Source organism: Oryctolagus cuniculus, chromosome 16 (genome assembly GCF_051225735.1).
Source record: "Oryctolagus cuniculus isolate XC-2025 breed Fujian yellow rabbit chromosome 16, ASM5122573v1, whole genome shotgun sequence".
NCBI classification, from domain to species: Eukaryota; Metazoa; Chordata; class Mammalia; order Lagomorpha; family Leporidae; genus Oryctolagus; species Oryctolagus cuniculus.
The window spans coordinates 13,099,925-13,117,393 of record NC_142882.1 but is presented as its reverse complement, the minus strand read 5'-3'; the positions used below and the strand labels follow the sequence as shown (position 1 = coordinate 13,117,393).

The following is a 17,469-nucleotide window of genomic DNA, read 5'->3' as shown; positions in this document are numbered from 1 at the left end:
TGCCTCCTCCGGCAAATAACAAATAACAAATAAAAAAGCCTTGTGTTCACAGTGGCTGTTTCCACCATGCTGGCCAAGACCATCGCTGTGATGTGACCTGGAAGAACAATGAGGCTATTGCTGGTATCAGGAGTTTCCAACTTCATCATTCCCATCTGCTCCTTGATCTAACTGGCTCTCTGTGGCATCTGGTTGGGAACTTGTCTTTCCTTTATTGAGTTAGAGACACCCTGAGCCTGACCACATCATCCTTGCATGCAACAAGGGCTGGGTCACTGCCTTTTACTGTGTCCTTGGCTACCTGGTCCTTGGCCCTGGCCAGCTTAACTGTGGCTTTCCTAGCCAGAAATCTGCCTGACACGTTCAATGAAGCCAAGTTCCTGACGTTCAGCATGCTGGTGTTCTGCAGTGTCTGGGTGACCTTCCTGCCTGTCTATCACAGCACCAACGTGAAGATCATGGTGGCTGTGGAGGTCTTCTCCATCTTGGCCTCCAGTGTAGTGCTCCTGGGCTGCATCTTTTCCCCCAATGGCTATTTTAGTCTTATAAAAACTCACTAAAATTCTTTGAAACCTTTTAAGAACCAGAGAAGTTCGAGGGGATCCTAAAGTATTTTTCTCATGAGTTTCTTCACATTTTCAAACCTTATAAACAAAAACAAAAGGAAAATAGCATTCCTACATTGTCAAATAAGAAATCTATAAATCATTGTTTGTTAGGCATTTAGCCTAGCAATTAAGATGACCTTGTCCCACATGACAGTAGCTGAGTTTGTAATTTGGCTCTGACCCCTCACACCTTATTTCCAGGAAATTAAACCCTTTGAGTGAATGGTGATGACTCAGAGTTACTGGGTCCTTGTAGGTTGATTTTTTTCCTGACTCCTGGCTCTGGCTTCAATCCATTGTCAGTAGCTTCAGGCACTGAGATGTGAAGCAGTGAAAGGTTGGTCTCTCAATTATCTCTCTGTTTCTCTCTTACTCTCAAAAACTCAAAGCTGGCAGAAATATAGTAATATAAGATGAAAGGAATCACTGCTTAAAATTGAAACAGAGCTGGCCATCAAATTATAAACAGCAATCACATTTTATATGATAGGGCTCTCCCTGAAAATATGCACACTAATTAATTTGATTTTTTATCACTTTAGATGTTATAAATACTCATATTTGAAAATATGTCTCAGTTATACACGCTTTATGTTGCTTCCATGAAGGTCATTGAACATTTTTTTTTTTTATTTTGTGTTAATAATGTAATGGAATTTCTTTCCCAAATACAAAAGTCAAATAATCCTTGAGCATTCATCTCTTTGGACACTGTATTGTTCACAAAACTCTTAGTAAATAATACGGCCTGGCTATTTTGAAAAACTATATTTATCACATTTGTAGGTAGTATTCACGATTACATAGTAATGATTCTATAATTGTGCCCTCTATCATTTGACAGCTTTCTGTTTTGGTCTTTGCTTAGAATTCTTATTCCTTGCAACAATGATGCTATTATTGAGGTGAAATTCACATACCCAATAAGAACCACTGAAGTATTGTACAATGATGTGATATTACAGTACATTCACATGAAAATTCTGCATTGATTTTTGTAAAGTACATTCACAAGTTTATGCAATTATGATGTCTGTGTATATTGCAGCTTTTTGCATCACCCTATAATCAAAGCCTTTCTCCACGAAGCAGCTGCTTGTAAACCTCCATGAACATAGTTTATGCAACCATTCATCTCCTTTAGTTTCTATGGGCTTACCTCTTCTGGATAGTTCTCAGCAATGGGATGAGATAATATGCGACTTCTGAGATCTACCTTCTTTCACATGGCATTACACTTTCAATTCATTAATTTATAGCAGGTATCCTTCATTATTTTTATGCCTGTTTAACATTCAAAGTTATGGATTTCCCATATTCAACTTGTTCAATTATTCACAGGTGACAATTTGGGGGTCTCATCCTTTCGGTGTCATGAGCAGAATTTTCTGAGCATTCTTGTAAAAATATATGTTTGGGTATGCACCTTCAACTCTTCTGAATGCACAGGATATTTCAAATTGTTATGAGGAAAACACAGTGAATATATATGTTTATTTTAGTAAAACTTTTTAGTTTTTATTTATTCATGTTTTAGGCTAGTTTCTATAATGTAAAGGAAATTTAAAAAAAAACAAAAAAGTGACATGTAAATCAAATTTTTTAAGAATAATAAAGATAATAAGAATAATAAAGGTTAGGGTTATGGTTAGGGTTAACCTAGTATACAAATATACAAATATATATAGTATTCAAACATACAAAATAGTATCTCTAGTATCCAAATATACAAAATACTTAAACATAAATATGTTGAGTGTTAAAATTCTAGGCAAACATTACTTATAAAGGTATAGCCAGTATAGTAGTATTTTATGAGATATGACTTTTTCATGACATTTCTTAGTATCTTGCTTTTTAATAACTATTTTCTTAAGTATCTATTTCATAATTCATTGATTTACTTTATATTATTTTTAAAAAGAGAAATATTTTCTGAAACCAGAAAATTAGGTTCTTTAATAATACAAAATGATGATAAAATGCTCAAGCTATTTAAGGGCTTTCCCAGATTCTTTTAAACATATTATGCCAAACACAGAACACAGTAGCTTTGGAGGATTCTGTGCTGGAAGTTGATTTTATTTCCAAGGTAACTCAGATTATGCTATGGAAACACATGAACACCAAAGTTGTAAGAGATCAATGCAGTAAAGATTTAAATTAGTCTCATAATGAGCATATAACAGTGACTGCTGAGAGAGGGGGTTGTTTTCCCCAGAGACATGAGGAGAAAATGAGGGAAAGACCACTATCCTGATGATCTACATCCAAAGTCCATGTATTCCTCAGTTGGAACTGCAAAGCATGCACAGCATGTGGGGATCTTGCCTGTTTTCTTCCATGCTGTGAGTGAAGAGTCACTCTCCTTAAAGCAATGGTCATGTGAAATGTCATCTTCTCTATGCTCAGAATGACAGAGTGCGGCATGGGGACAGCCTCATCCACAACCATGCCCCATGTTGCTGCCATGGTCCACACCTTAGCCACATGAAGAAGCATTTTTCTGCAATGTATACACCTACAAGACTCTACATCACTGTGTAGCATGTGCACATTTGCAGAGGAAACTCTTATGCTCCTCTTGAAAGCAATATCACTAGATACTGAGGATGCTTTTCTTCCTGAATTTGTTTCTTTGAATTTGAATTCTTCCTAGATTTATTTAGGTTTTACCACTGCATTATCTGAATTCATTCCTTATATGTAAAATATATTTAGTAATTCAGATAGGCATGCACATGGTACAAATAGATTAAATTAGCTGAAGAAATTAAATTCTAGGAAAAAGACAAATAATCATATGTAAAAGTTAACCTCAGAGAGTTTATTTCACCACCTAATTTCTTTTTTTACTTATAGTAAGAGTACTTGAAATAGTCTGTGCTCCTATTTACAGTCGGTAATTTGGCATAATTTACAGTGAATTTGTCAAGGGTTCCAAAGATATATTCCTAATATACCCTATATTAGGCATCATAATCCAAGAAGGCAAGGATTAGTTCACACTATGAATAGCTGTAATATAATGTGAAGATTTGGAAGTTTTGTATTTGGTCATACACTGATCCTTATATTATGAAAAGATCATATTTTCATAAAGTAGTCCAAGGGTAGAGATGGAACATGACATAAGTAGTATTATACATAGGTTTAAATTTATAGAATGTACACATTTTTATAAGTTTGGGCCTACCAGATAAACAAAGTGTCTTTAAACAGAAATTGTGAATTCTGAAAAATCTATGGATTGATTTGTATGTGTTGAGCCAAAACTGAGCTTGAATTTCATTTATTGAATTTAAATAAAATTTTAAAATAAACCTACCACTAGAAGAGTAACCTACACAAAAATCATAGTGGCCTGTCCATCCATGTTTTGCTAATGTTATTGGAGAACTAGGGCTAGCTTCCATAAAGATGCAACCAAATCTTTAGGATGAGTTGCAAAGAGCCCATAGCCAAGCCAACCTTGAACTATATCATACACCTATGTTGATTGTATTAAGTCAATTCCCAATTTGTTAGAAGGGTTCATGGACAAACATTTCTAATCATTTGAACCCATTAGGTTGTGGCCACCAAAAAAAAAAAAAAAAAAAAACTAATTTCTACCAAAAAGAAACATTGAGGATAGGGAGTTTGAGAAAAAATAATGACTGCTAAGAAAACATGCACCTCCCACCTCTCATTTGAGTGTTCTCTCTCTTTCCAATTATGCCTATTGTACAGTTTCAGCAACTTCCAAGGAAAATCCAATTTGCAAACAGGGCTCGGGATAATGTATCCTTCCATGATCAAGGCACAGTATGGCACACTATGATAAACAGAGTATGTGGATTTTTCTTTGGGTCTTGGGTTGCTGGCTAAAATTGGGGAGCTTCCATGCAAGAGTGCACATGACCAAGACTTGGTCATCAATGCAGAGATGATAGAATGGCCTACTGTATTCAAGGAGGTGTCATTTCATGAGAATTAGAAACAGATGGAGGTGAGAGGATATGAGGTGTGAAATTTTAAAATATGCATTCAATTCTCATTTCACTTATATGCACAAACTATGATGTTCCTCACACATGTCCTCAGCCAGTGTCTATCGAATGTGCAAGTTTGTATCATCAGCTGAGAGAATTGTAGTAACAAAGCTAATAAATAGGGAAAGAAGCAAATTAAAAAGAAAGAAGAACACACACATGCTTGGACGCTACATATATTCCTGAATACATTCTGAAAGGCATAATTACATATGGTGAGAAAATTTACTGTAATTTGATGCACTCTGAACACAATTAGATTACACAAAAAGATGTTTAAGGGTAAGTGCAGGGATTCACTACTGCCCTTCTCTGGATATACTTAGTTATTTAAAATTCATGAAGCCAGTTTCTCCATTAGACTACTACAGGCCTGGGAGAGATATTAGGCACAGCCATGAAGAGACTTTCTGGGTACATATTGGGTCATCAGTGGTGAATGTGACCTTTCACCTTCTTGATGAAGGATCGTGTGAACAGGTAAAACTGAGTGTGTCTTTTTTTAATTCCAACAGTAATTCTTTCTACAATTGACAAATCCATCAAAACAATAGACTGACCTAACAACTCTTGGTCCCTGTGCATGCAGGTTTACAGAGCTCTGTCCCAGCAGTGCCCCAGGGAGGAATGAGAGTTCAAAGCATGTTTTCCAAAGCTGTTTTTCCCCATAATGGAGAGTGGCAGGTGCATAGCCTCAGGGCAGGGTGATGCCATGAATTCCTGGATGGGACAGAAATGAAGCAATAAAATATATAAAAGCCAGAGCTCTTCTGATCTCAGGGACATTAAGGCAAGGTTAAACACTGTGACTCCATTTGAAATGTCTTCCTTGTGGTTCTAGCTGTGTCCCTGTGTGAACCAGTATTTAGCACACACTATCTACAGCTTGAGGGCATACAGGAATCCTGGGACCAGTTATGTACTACACAGATATCTAGTCTCACTGCAGGGGGCTGAGACATCAGAGATAATACAGACCATTCTCTCCCAATATCAGCAGAGACTTCAGCCTTTAACTTTATGTTTGGTTCACTTGACATGTTGTTTTCTGTGATTTTTCTCAACCCACTCCTGAATTTTTCATACAGTTCACAGGACATATCTCCCTGGAAATGTTTTAATTCCATGAGGCCAAGTGTCTATAGAGATGGAGACTTGGTACTGGGTGGGTTTTTCCCCCTTTACTTCCTGGAACCAGAATCAGACATGATCCAGTTATCTTTTTTATCCAGGCCAATGGATAAAATGGAGAGAGACCGGTAAGTCCAACACTGAGTTATGTGTCAACTGTGGTTCAGACTGTGAGAGAGTGTGTGCTTGTACCTGTGTGTGGTTAATTGCACTTGGGAATTCTTAAAAAAGAACATATAGAGAAGTTGAAGGAATGCATGTCAATGAAGGCTGCACTTGCTTCCCTTCTTTTGCCTTTCACAACCGTCCCTTTACATTTTCTGTTTGCTCTCCACTCCTGCAGAGAGTGAGAGATGGACATTTTCACCCACTCTATTGATCTCACCTCCTGATCAGCCTCCAAGAATCTTGAAATGAATATGCAAGGTCTGAACTTAAGACCTGGCAGCCTTGTGTAATGGAAAAAAGAAGTAAACCTGTCAGCTTGCAGCTGACAACAAGTGCTGTAAGTAACCCAGCAGTGAATAAAAATCCCTGTACCAGGGAATTAATTGCAATTAAGCAAAAATGATTAAAAGCAAGAAACATTTCAGTTCAATGCTCTTAAGTTTCATTCAAATAAGTAAAACTACGTATGGAACAGTCTTTAGTAGCATATTTTTAAAATTATTTACTTGATAGGTAGAGTTACAGACAGTGAGAGGGAGAGACAGAGAGAAAAGTCTTCTGTCTGCTGGTTCACTCTCCAAATAGCCGCAATGGCCAGAGCTTTGTCAATCCAAAGCCAGGAGCCAGGAGATTCTTCTGGGTCTCCCACACGGGTGCAAGGGATCAAGGACTTGGGCCATCTTCTACTGCTTTCCCTGGCAATAGCAGACAGCTGGATGGGAATAGGAGCAGCTTGGACTAAAACTGGGGCCCATATGGGATGTGGCACCACAGGCAGAGGATTAACCTACTACGACACAGTGCCAGCCCCATCAGTAGCATATTTTTTGATTGGTCTACATAGTGTATAACAAATAAACCCTGTTTCTGAAATAAAAAAAAAAAACTTTTGAATCACCTGTTTATAAAAAGTAACAAAATTTGACTATTTTAGGTAAAAAAATTCAAATTCTCTTTGTTAGAATAATACAGAATTGTGTGAAACTTGAGAAAAATGCACTTATCCTAAAATCAAACACTGAATTTTAGAAAATGTATAGGCATATTTCATAAATTTAACACATATTGAAATAACAATCTATTAACCTCAACATTTAAAAAGAGATCAATGCACCCAAACAACAGATGACTCCATAAATTGATTTAATCCCACGTAATCTATTGACAAGTATGTATTTGCTTGACATTCAAATTATGGATAAAATATAGAAATAAGAAAACATTTTGTAAGAAGAGGTGCAGAGGTATCCATTGTGTGAAAACAAAACATTCACACTCTTGGACAGGTAAAATTTGAGAGCCATTACTAAATCCCAAGAACTCATAATTTTGGTTAAGCTTTATAGAAACATGCAGAAAATATTAAAGAATAAAGAGTGAAATGGTGAAATGGAATTCAGAGCTTTAGGAAAATAAAGTGAACATTGTAAATATTCTGACAATTTGACATTCTGAATGAAATGCTCTTTTTTAAAGCAACTATGTTTGAACAAAATTGCTTCTGTGAATGTTGGTATATTAAGTGGAAAATTACAGAAAGGGCTCATAAAAATGGCTTTGGTGAATAAATTAGAGATGCTTCCAAATGCTAAAATGACTGACAAGTCAGATGGTGTTCAATTATTTTGAAAGGTACTGAAAACAGTGATGCTTGCCTCTTGGGTTCCATCCTTAAGTAGAAGTGAAATCCCATGTTGGGACACATCAAGGCTTTCCTGAAGGGCTTGGGAAGGTGAGTGTGATCATGGGCACAGTTTGCTTCAGAGGAGTCCAATGGCCATTCCATGATCTTCTAGAGCCCTTGGAACCTCACTCACACCTCCTCCATGTGCCAGAGCCTCAGCTCATCACTGAATGGAAGCCTGAGTCTGACCATTGCTGCTTCAGGGCATGGCTGTGGTGTTGCTCTTAATTCCATGCTCTCTCCCTTCTTTTTGATGCTGCCCCTCTCTTTAGGTGGCTGTGGAAGAACTACCAATATGTGCTGGCCTTCTTCTTTGCCATCCAGGAGATCAATAAGGACCCCCAGCTCCTCCCCAACCTGACCCTGGGTTTCCAACTCTACAATTCTGTAACCAGTGGTCACTTCACCCTGAGGAGCACTCTGCACTGGCTGACTGGAAAGCATCATCTCATCCCTAACTACACCTGCCAGACACAAGGCAAGACAGTTGCCATCATTGCTGGAACCACATCAGCATTTTTGGCTGAAATTGGAACGATGTTGGAGCTCTACAAAACCCCACAGGTAAATGGGTTGTGAAATCTGGTGAGAAATACTTCCATCTCCCACCAGATCTGTTACATCTGGGGCAAGGTCCTGTGGAAGCCAAGTGACATATTCCACTATTAGTTGAAAAAGATTTTGGGGAATTCCTTAGACTGAGAAAGGGAAGGAACAGCGGAAGCTGAGAGCCTCCACCAAGATACTCTTCTGGGGCCAATGTATCCATCCCCACCTCTTGGGAATATAGATTGTTGACTGTTCACAGGAAATACCCACAGCACAGAGATGTCCTAGGATGACTCCATGTTATACATGGATATATGAAGACCTGGGACAGTACTTTCCTTTGGATTCCACGGAACATAACAGCCCCAGTGATCATTAAAGAGTGTTTGGGGCTGAGTTACAGTTGCATGAGATTTCACACCCTTCCAATCCTGACTTCTTCACATTCAGCAGATTCCTTCACAGCATTCCCAGTTCACTTTCCATGTGCATCAAAGAGATTTAAATCTTACTGTGTGTTTCATGAACTGAGAAACAATGAGAAACACACAGTATACACCCATTCACTAGTTTAGTCAACAAATACCCACTATGGTTCTGCTTCTGACTGTCCTTGAAAAACTGAGGGGCCTGGAACACAATTCAAATCTCCCAATTAGGTGTCAGGAACCCAATTACATAATCCATTCAAGCGACCTCCAAGGGTCTGCATTCACATTCTTAGGATTCTTAAAGGAAACCCACTTCAAACAGGTGGCAATCTACACACATTACCAGCAAACTCACAGTAGAGTAGCATAGGAGGATTCTGGTCTGAAAAGCAAGTTTAAGAAAACTCAGAGATGGTAGGTGAGTGTTTTCTTCAAGGCAATTTCGGTTATGACAGAAAAATTAATGAAATTCAAGCTATCAAGAAATCAACACAGTAAAAGGTTGTTTGGCTCAGAGGAAACATTAATACCAGTTTCAATGGGGGCTATCTCCAGATGTAACATGGGGTGAAAAGTGGGAAAAACCAATGTCCTGGTCCAAAATCCATGCACTCTTCTTCCCTCAAATGAATATGAAGATTTACAGGTATCTTACACATTTTTGCATGCTGTGAATGAGGATATCCATTCTAATCCTGAAAGCAATAAGCACTGAAGCATGGATTTTTCGAACCCAGATGATAGAACGTGGTCTTCTCTACCCACAAACCTCAGATCATCATGGTTTTCTTTCCATTCAGATCACATACGGTCCTTTTGATCCCATGCTAAGTGAGAGAGACAAGTTTCCATCGCTCTATCAGATGGCCACTAGTGACAGCTCTCTGGCCTGTGGAATGCTCTCCTTGCTACTACATTTTGGCTGGATTTGGGTGGCGATCTTTGTATCTAATGACATGAAAGGAGAGCAGTTCCTCCAGGATATTGAAGCTGAGATGGTAAAGAAAGGTGTCTGCTTGGCCTATTCAGTAAAGCTCCCTGACGCTAAGTCAAGGTATGAAGAAAGTGAAATCTCTTTCCTAGAGGGGATCCGAATTGCATCAGCAAATGTGCATATTCTATATGGTGATGTGAGGAGCCTCTATACCATGGAATTTCTAAGCAAATACTATTTAACCCTGGGGAAGGTGTGGATCATGGCTGCAAAGTGGGAGATTGTTGTGAAGGAGACAGACCACATGCTGCACTCTTTTCATGGAGGCTTCTCATTTTCACACCAAAAGGGAGTAATTCCTGGCCTCAACCACTTTGTCAAGACAGTGGACCCTTCCCACTACCCAGAAGATTTCTTCCTCAGTCAACTATGGCTTCATGCTTTTCACTGCTTACCTCCTGGGTCACTTTGTGGAACAATTGGAGTCTGCCCACCAAATGCTTCCTTTGAGTTTTTCCCAGGAAACATTGACATGCTGACCATATCTGACTCCAGCTATTTCATCTACAATGCTGTGTATGCAGTGGCCCATGCCCTCCATAAGATGCTTTCAGAGCAAATAGAAAAGGGATCTCCAGGAGATGCAGCTCATCCTAGGATTCTTCCATGGCAGGTAAACATCTCCCAGAACAGGACATGCACTGAACACCTGATGGCATTCTCAGGTATTTTTATTGCATTACCATATGACCGTGTTTTCATGTGGAGAATGGCATGATCAGGTATGATGGATAGTGGGCTCTTTCATACCTCACTGTGTTTAGATACATCTGTAATAGTTATCTGAGTGTGGAGGATTTGTTATCTGCTATTGAACATTTTAAAAAACAATTTCTGCTATGGAACATGTTGAAAATATTGAAAAACAGTATAAATACTATGAAATGCACATAAGTCTACAGATAAATAGTTTTGGACATCTGATCACACTGATAACCAATGCCGAAAAATAGAACATAGCATTACTAATACCTAAATAGAGCTCTATATCCCCTACTCAATTTCTTTTTTTACATGTGATAGAGGAGCATATTGTCAATAACATGGTATGCTGCAGGGAAACAATATTAAGATTACATAGACAGTGATCAGACAACCACACCATTTTATACTCTATATATTGACTAGCACAAATAAGAGAAAACAAGATGTTTTTGTAGGCCTGGCTTATGTAATTTACTGTAATGTCCTCCAGTTTTAAATGTCAAGATTTCATTTTTCTCATGGATAAGTAATATTCAAATATATATATACATATATCACAAATATATATATATATAGATATCAGAATTCCATCACCCAGTCATCAGTTGATGAACATTTAGATGATTCCACATCTTAGGTATTGTGCATTGAGCTGCTATAGAATTGGGAGTGCAAGTGACTCTTTCATGTGCTTATTTTGTTTCCTTTGGATGCATTCACTAGAGTGAGAGAACTGGGCCATGTGGTAGAACTAGTATTGGTTTTTTGAGGAATTTCTCTACTATCTTCCATTATGGTTGTGCCAGCTTACAATCATTCCCATCAAATGTATTGGCATATTTTTTTCCAGATCCTCATCAGAATTTGTTATTTTTCAAATTTTGGATAATACTCATTCTTGGCGGAGTGGAGTGAAATCTCACTGTAGTTGTTATTGGCACTTCCCTAATGGTTAGCAGTCCTGATCATCTTTTCATATTTCTCTTGGCCATTTGTATTTCATCCTTTGAAAAATGCCTGTTATTATCCTTAGGTCATTTCTTAACTGGATTTTTGGTTATGTTGTTGTTAAGTTTCTTGAACTCCTTATACAATCTGGAGATTAATACTTTATTGGATCCATGTTTTGCAAATATTTTCCCCCATTCTGTAAGTAGTGTCTTCACTTGGATGAGTGTATCTTTTGCTGAGTTACTTAGCTTAATGTATTTTGTTGCCTTTATTGCCTTTATTTCCTGTATCTTATCCAAGAAATTGTTTCCTAGGTAAATGTCCTGCAGTGTTTCCCCAGTATTTGCCTCTTATAATTTGATGGTTTGGGATTTAGGCTTAGATCCTTGATAAAATATGAGTTGATATTTTTATAGGGTGTAAGGTAACAGTCTGAATTCAAATCTCTGCAAATAGAAATCCAAATTTCCCAACACTACTTGTTGAAGAGACTGTCTTTTTCTAGGGAGTGAGTTTAGTTCCATGCAACATTTTCAACTCAGACTCTATAATGACAGATCATAGAAGAACAATGTTTCTCACTGTAGGATGAAATGCTATAAAGTATCTTTTTTTTTTGACAGGCAGAGTGGACAGTGAGAGAGAGAGACAGAGAGAAACGTCTTCCTTTGCCATTAGTTCACCCTCCAATGGCCGCCGCGGCCGGCGCGCCACGGCCAGCAGGCTGCGGCACCGTGCTGATCCGATGGCAGGAGCCAGGTACTTATCCTGGTCTCCCATGGGGTGCAGGGCCCAAGTACTTGGGCCATCCTCCACTGCACTCCCTGGCCACAGCAGAGAGCTGGCCTGGAAGAAGGGCAACCGGGACAGAATCTGGCGCCCCGACCAGGACTAGAACCCGGTGTGTCGGCGCCGCAAGGTGGAGGATTAGCCTAGTGAGCTGCGGCGCCGGCCTATAAAGTATCTTAATACAGCTCATTACAAAGACTGGAAAGAAGATAATGATCAAAAACTACTCTTTTCTTTGGAATGATTGCAAAGCTAGGAAATATGGACTATGTTGTATCCCACAGCAGCTAAAAATCTTTCTGATTTTAAAATATCCCCTATCATCTCAAAAGGTAGCATTATATGCAATAAAAATGAGTCAAAGTGCAGAGAGAGAAATAAAAGTCATGACACCACGGCTCACTAGGCTAATCCTCTGCCTGCGGCATTGGTACTCCAGGTTCTAGTCCTGGTTGGGGCACCAGTTCTGTCCCAGTTGCTCATCTTCCAGTCCAGCTCTCTGCTGTGGCCTGGGATGGCAATGGAGGATGGCCCAATTGCTTTGGCCCAGCACCCACATGGGAGACCAGGAGGAAGCACCTGGCTCCTGGCTTCAGATCAGCGCAGCACACCAGCCATAGCAGCCATTTGGGGGGTGAACCAACATAAAAGGTAGACCTTTCTCTGTCTCTCTCTCTCACTGTCTAACTCTGCCTGTCAAAAAAAAAGTCATGGCACATTATTATTAAACTTTACTAAGGTGAAAATATTTTACAATAAATTACACATATACATCATACATAATTTTATAAGTTTAGAATTACCAAGGGCAGCCAGGGATGTACAAGCTGATTTGGGAAAATGTTTATTAAGAAAAATTATGCTTGAATTGTTAATTCATTTAATTAAATTCAACTGCACATTAGCAGGAAGCTGAATCAGTAGTAGAAAAGCTGGGATTTAAACTGGCACTCACAGGGGTTCCGGGCACAGTGGAAAGTGGCTTCACCTGCTGCACCACAAGACAGCACAAATTTGTTAAATGAAGAAATTTTTTCTAATATAAAAGAACAGATTTTATGTATTTCATTGATACAATTCTAAGAAGATAACCATCTTTTTTTTTTTCCTTTCTCAATCCCCACTACTTCCTTTCCTATTTTACTTTTAATTTTTGCAATAACATCATTTCCATTTACTTTAAGTTGCAGGGTTAATACACTACTAATCATAAGTTCCACAAGTGAAAAGTAGAAAGACTACTACTCCACAGGAATTTACACAAGGGTGATAAACACAAACCAAATCCAGAGAAGACAGTTTCATTTTTATATATTGTGGGTTTTTCTTCCATTCTATAAATAGTACCTGTCACCAAAAAAAATTATTTGATATTTTCTTTATGGAATGGCTATATTTCGTTATGCATAATGGTATCCAGCTGAATCTATTTTTTTTTAAAAAGAGAGAATTTCATAATTTCGGGGGGGTAGGATTAAACTTTTAAAAGTGCACACAGTTGCACTCCCCTGTGGAACCATAACAATGATCAAGATATCTCACATACAAAGCCGTGTTGTTCTCATGTGGAAGAACTAAGATGAGCTTTCCTAAATCTCTGACTAATCCTTCATGGTCAGCCACCTTGTGGGACACATTCTGTGATTTCTCTGTTTGGATTCAAATGCTCCCCATCATTTTAATTGGGGAGAGGCAGAATTCCCCACACTTGAACCCACAATATGGTGACCATTCAGACAAAACTCAGCCTTTACCAAATAGACTCTCTGAGGATAGAGAGGAGGGAAAAGCAGGATTTCTCATGTGCACCTCCCACCTCTCATCTGAATGTTCTCCCTCTTTCCAATTGTGCCTCCCCTCCAGCTTCATCCACTTCTGAGGAAAATCCAATTTACCAACAGTGCTGGGGAGGATATTTCCTTCCATGAAACAAGACATCGTATGTCACACTGTGATATCCACAACATTGTGAATTTTCCTGCTGGATTTCATTTGCTGATTAAAATTGGGGAGTTTTCCTCTGAGAGTGCACACGGCCAAGAGTTGGTCCTCAATGAAGACATGCTAGAATGGCCTGTTGCATTTAAGGAGGTGTGGATCCATGGGAATATTGGATACATATGGAGGTTCTGAATAGAATCTGAGAGGAGATTATGTGTGAGAATTTAAATAAGCATTCAACTCTCATTTCACATCTTGGCTTCCAAAGTTATGGTGTTCCTTACACATATAAGAACCAGTGTGAATTAGAAGTGCAGATTTGTATTAGATATTGTGTTTTTTTACTCTGGGCATATTTATGCATCCCGAGGTTGAGTGACTAGAATGAGCAAGGTTAAGGAATGGAGACAGAGATCAATATATAGATATAAATTACTAAATGCATGTATACACAGATTCTAAAATTTTATTTCACCTTTTTTTATTTATATAACTTGAAAAAATTTCATGTATTATATATATATATAAGCATAGTGATATTTTAATCACTTGGTGAGAGTCATTATTATGTTTTGATGCAATATGAACACAAGTAAATTATGAGTTGACTATTTGTAGAAACTATTCCCATTTTTCTTTGTCATTGTGCTGTGAATCAGTTCAGTTTTCATGTATTATGTGTATATATATATATATATATATATATATATATAAGCATAGTGATATTTTAATTACTTGGTGAGAGTCATGTTTTGATGCTGTATGCACACAAGTAAATTATGAGTGGACTTATCCATCACCTATTTGTAGAAAAAATCCCCATTCTCTATATTTTCATTGTGCTTTCCAACCAGTTCAGTTTTTCTTCTGAATTGTACCTCATAGCTGTGTTGAAATACCCCAGACAATTATATGGGTGATTTGTTTAACTGTTGTGCATGATTACTAACTTAAAACCTGAGTAGCACCCTTACTGCAAGTATGGCCCAAGTAATATCATTTCCTTTCTTTTTTAAAAAAGTATTTATTTTATTTGAAAGAGTTACAGAAAGAGAGAGAGAGAGAGAGTCCATCTACTTATTCATGCTCCAGACAGACACAATTGCCCAGGTTCAGCATGGCAGATGCCAGCAGCCAGGTTCACTTGGGTTCAGGGGACCCAAGCACTTGGGCCATCTTCTGCTGCTTTTTTCATTTCATTAGCAGGGAGCTGGATTGATATGGATCTACTAGAACACAAAACAATGTCCAAATGTGTTGCTGGTATTGCAGGTGGTGGCTTTACCTGCCATGCCACAATACTGAAGATATTTTTGTTTTTTACATTGACATATGATTGAAAGAGAGACAAATTCACCAGCTAGCCTGCTCTTAATCTTTTAAATAGGTCTTCTCCATTTGAGTATAAGTAAGAAAAACCTTAAACCTGATGACCCCAGATAAATATTCTAACCCATGTGATTACAAGGCTTCTCCTGAGAAAGACCCTGGGGACAGTAGAGAAGAGGGTTTGGAAGACTCCATGCCCATATGAAATACAGGAAATTCATCATTTTATAGAAATTAAAGCACTGAAAGAAATATCTCTGGGTGACAAGATGAGTCCACATAGCCCTATATGCTAAGGAGGTTGTTTGAATGAGTTTCTGCCAAATGGAGATAAACATCATACCTGGAACAGGACTGCTGAAACCTCCTCTATTGTTTCTTGGTATACATCAGAGCAGGCAGGACTCACCACAACATTGCAAAGGAATGTTTCCTTAACAAGGAAGAAGGAGCAAATTGTGAAATGGAAACACAGAGTCTTCCTTTTCCACACAGATGCAGAGCAGTGCATCCCATGTGCAGATCACGAGTACCCAAACCAGGAAAGAAGTCGCTGCCTCCCTAAACTGGTGACCTTCTTAGCCTTTGAAGAATCCCTGGGGATGGCTCTGGCCTGCATGGCTCTGTGCTTTTCTATCCTTACAGCTGTGGTCCTCTGGATCTTTGTGAAGCACCAAGACACTCCCATCATCAAGGCCAATAATAGAACCCTCAGCTACATCCTGCTCATCGCTCTCCTCCTGTGCTTCCTCTGTTCCTTACTCTTCATTGGCCATCCCAACACAGCCACCTGCATTCTATAGCAAATTACATTTGGCCTTAGGTTCACAGTGGCTGTTTCCACCATGCAAGCCAAGACCATCACTGTGATTCTGACCTTCAAAGCACTGAAACGTGGAAGAACCATCAATTTCTGGTATCAAGCACTTCTAACTTCATCATACCCATCTACTCCTTGTTCCAACTGGCTCTTTGTGGCATCTGGTTGGGAATCTCTCCTCCCTTTATTAAGTTAGATGCACTCTCTTAGCATAGTCTTATTATCCTGGCATGCAAGAAATTTTCCTTCCCTGCCTTCTATTGTGTCCTGGGCTATTTGGTCTCCTTTGCCCTGGCCAGCTTAACTATGGCTTTCCTAGCCAGGAATCTGGCTGACACATTCAATGAAGCCAAGTTCAGCATGCTGGTGTTCTTTTTTTCTGACAAGCAGAGTGGACAGTGAGAGAGAGACAGAGAGAAAGGTCTTCCTTTTTCCTTTGGTTCCCCCCCTCCAATGGCATCTGTGGCTGGCACGCTGAGGCCAGTGCACAACGCTCATCCAAAGCCAGGAGCCAGGTGCTTCTCCTGGTCTCCCATGCGGGTGCAGAGCCCAAGGACTTGGGCCATCCTCCACTGCTTCCTGGGCCACAGCAGAGAGCTGGACTGGAAGAGGAGCAACCGGGACAGAATCCGGTGCCCTGACCAGGACGAGAACCCAGGGTGCTGGCACCACAGGTGGAGGATTAGCCTATTGAGCCACAGTGCTGCCCTTTTTTTTTTTTTTCATGCTGGTGTTCTTCAGTGTCTGGGTGACCTACCTGTCTGTCTACAAAGGGGAAAGCCATGGTGGCCATGGAGGTCTCCATCTTGGCCTCCAGTACAGGGCTCCTGAGCTGCATCTTTGCCCCCAAGTGTTATATTATTCTCATAAAACCTGATAAAAATACTTTGAAATGTTTAAAGAACCAACACAGTTCTAGCGGATCCTGAAAGTTTTTTCAAGAGTTTCTTCACATTTTCCTACTTTAATCAAAAAACAAAGGGCAGCAGCATTTCAACCGTATCAAATAAGCAAAACTATAAACCATTGTTGGTTAGGAAGTTAGCCCAGCTATTAAGATGACCATGTCCCACATGACAGTAGTTGTGTCTGTAACTGGGCTATGACCCCTCACCCCACTCCAGATTCCCAGGAAAATAAACCCTTTGAGTCAGTGGTGACAACTCAGAGCTATTGGGCCCCTGTCAGTTTACATTTTTTCTGGCTCTTGGCTCTGCCCTCCATCCAGGCTCAGCCACTGCAGGCACTGAGAGGTGAATCAGTGAGATGTTGTTCTTCAACCATCTCTCTCTTTCTCTCTGTTTTTCTCTCTCTGCCTCTCAAAAAAATACAATG

General features: G+C 39.3%; 1 pseudogene; it reads left to right on the top strand.

Annotated features, from left to right (window-relative positions):
- Positions 1-17,063, top strand: part of LOC149121500 (vomeronasal type-2 receptor 116-like) — a 44,564-nt pseudogene extending 27,501 nt beyond the window's left edge.
- Positions 17,064-17,469: the final 406 nt, after the last annotated feature.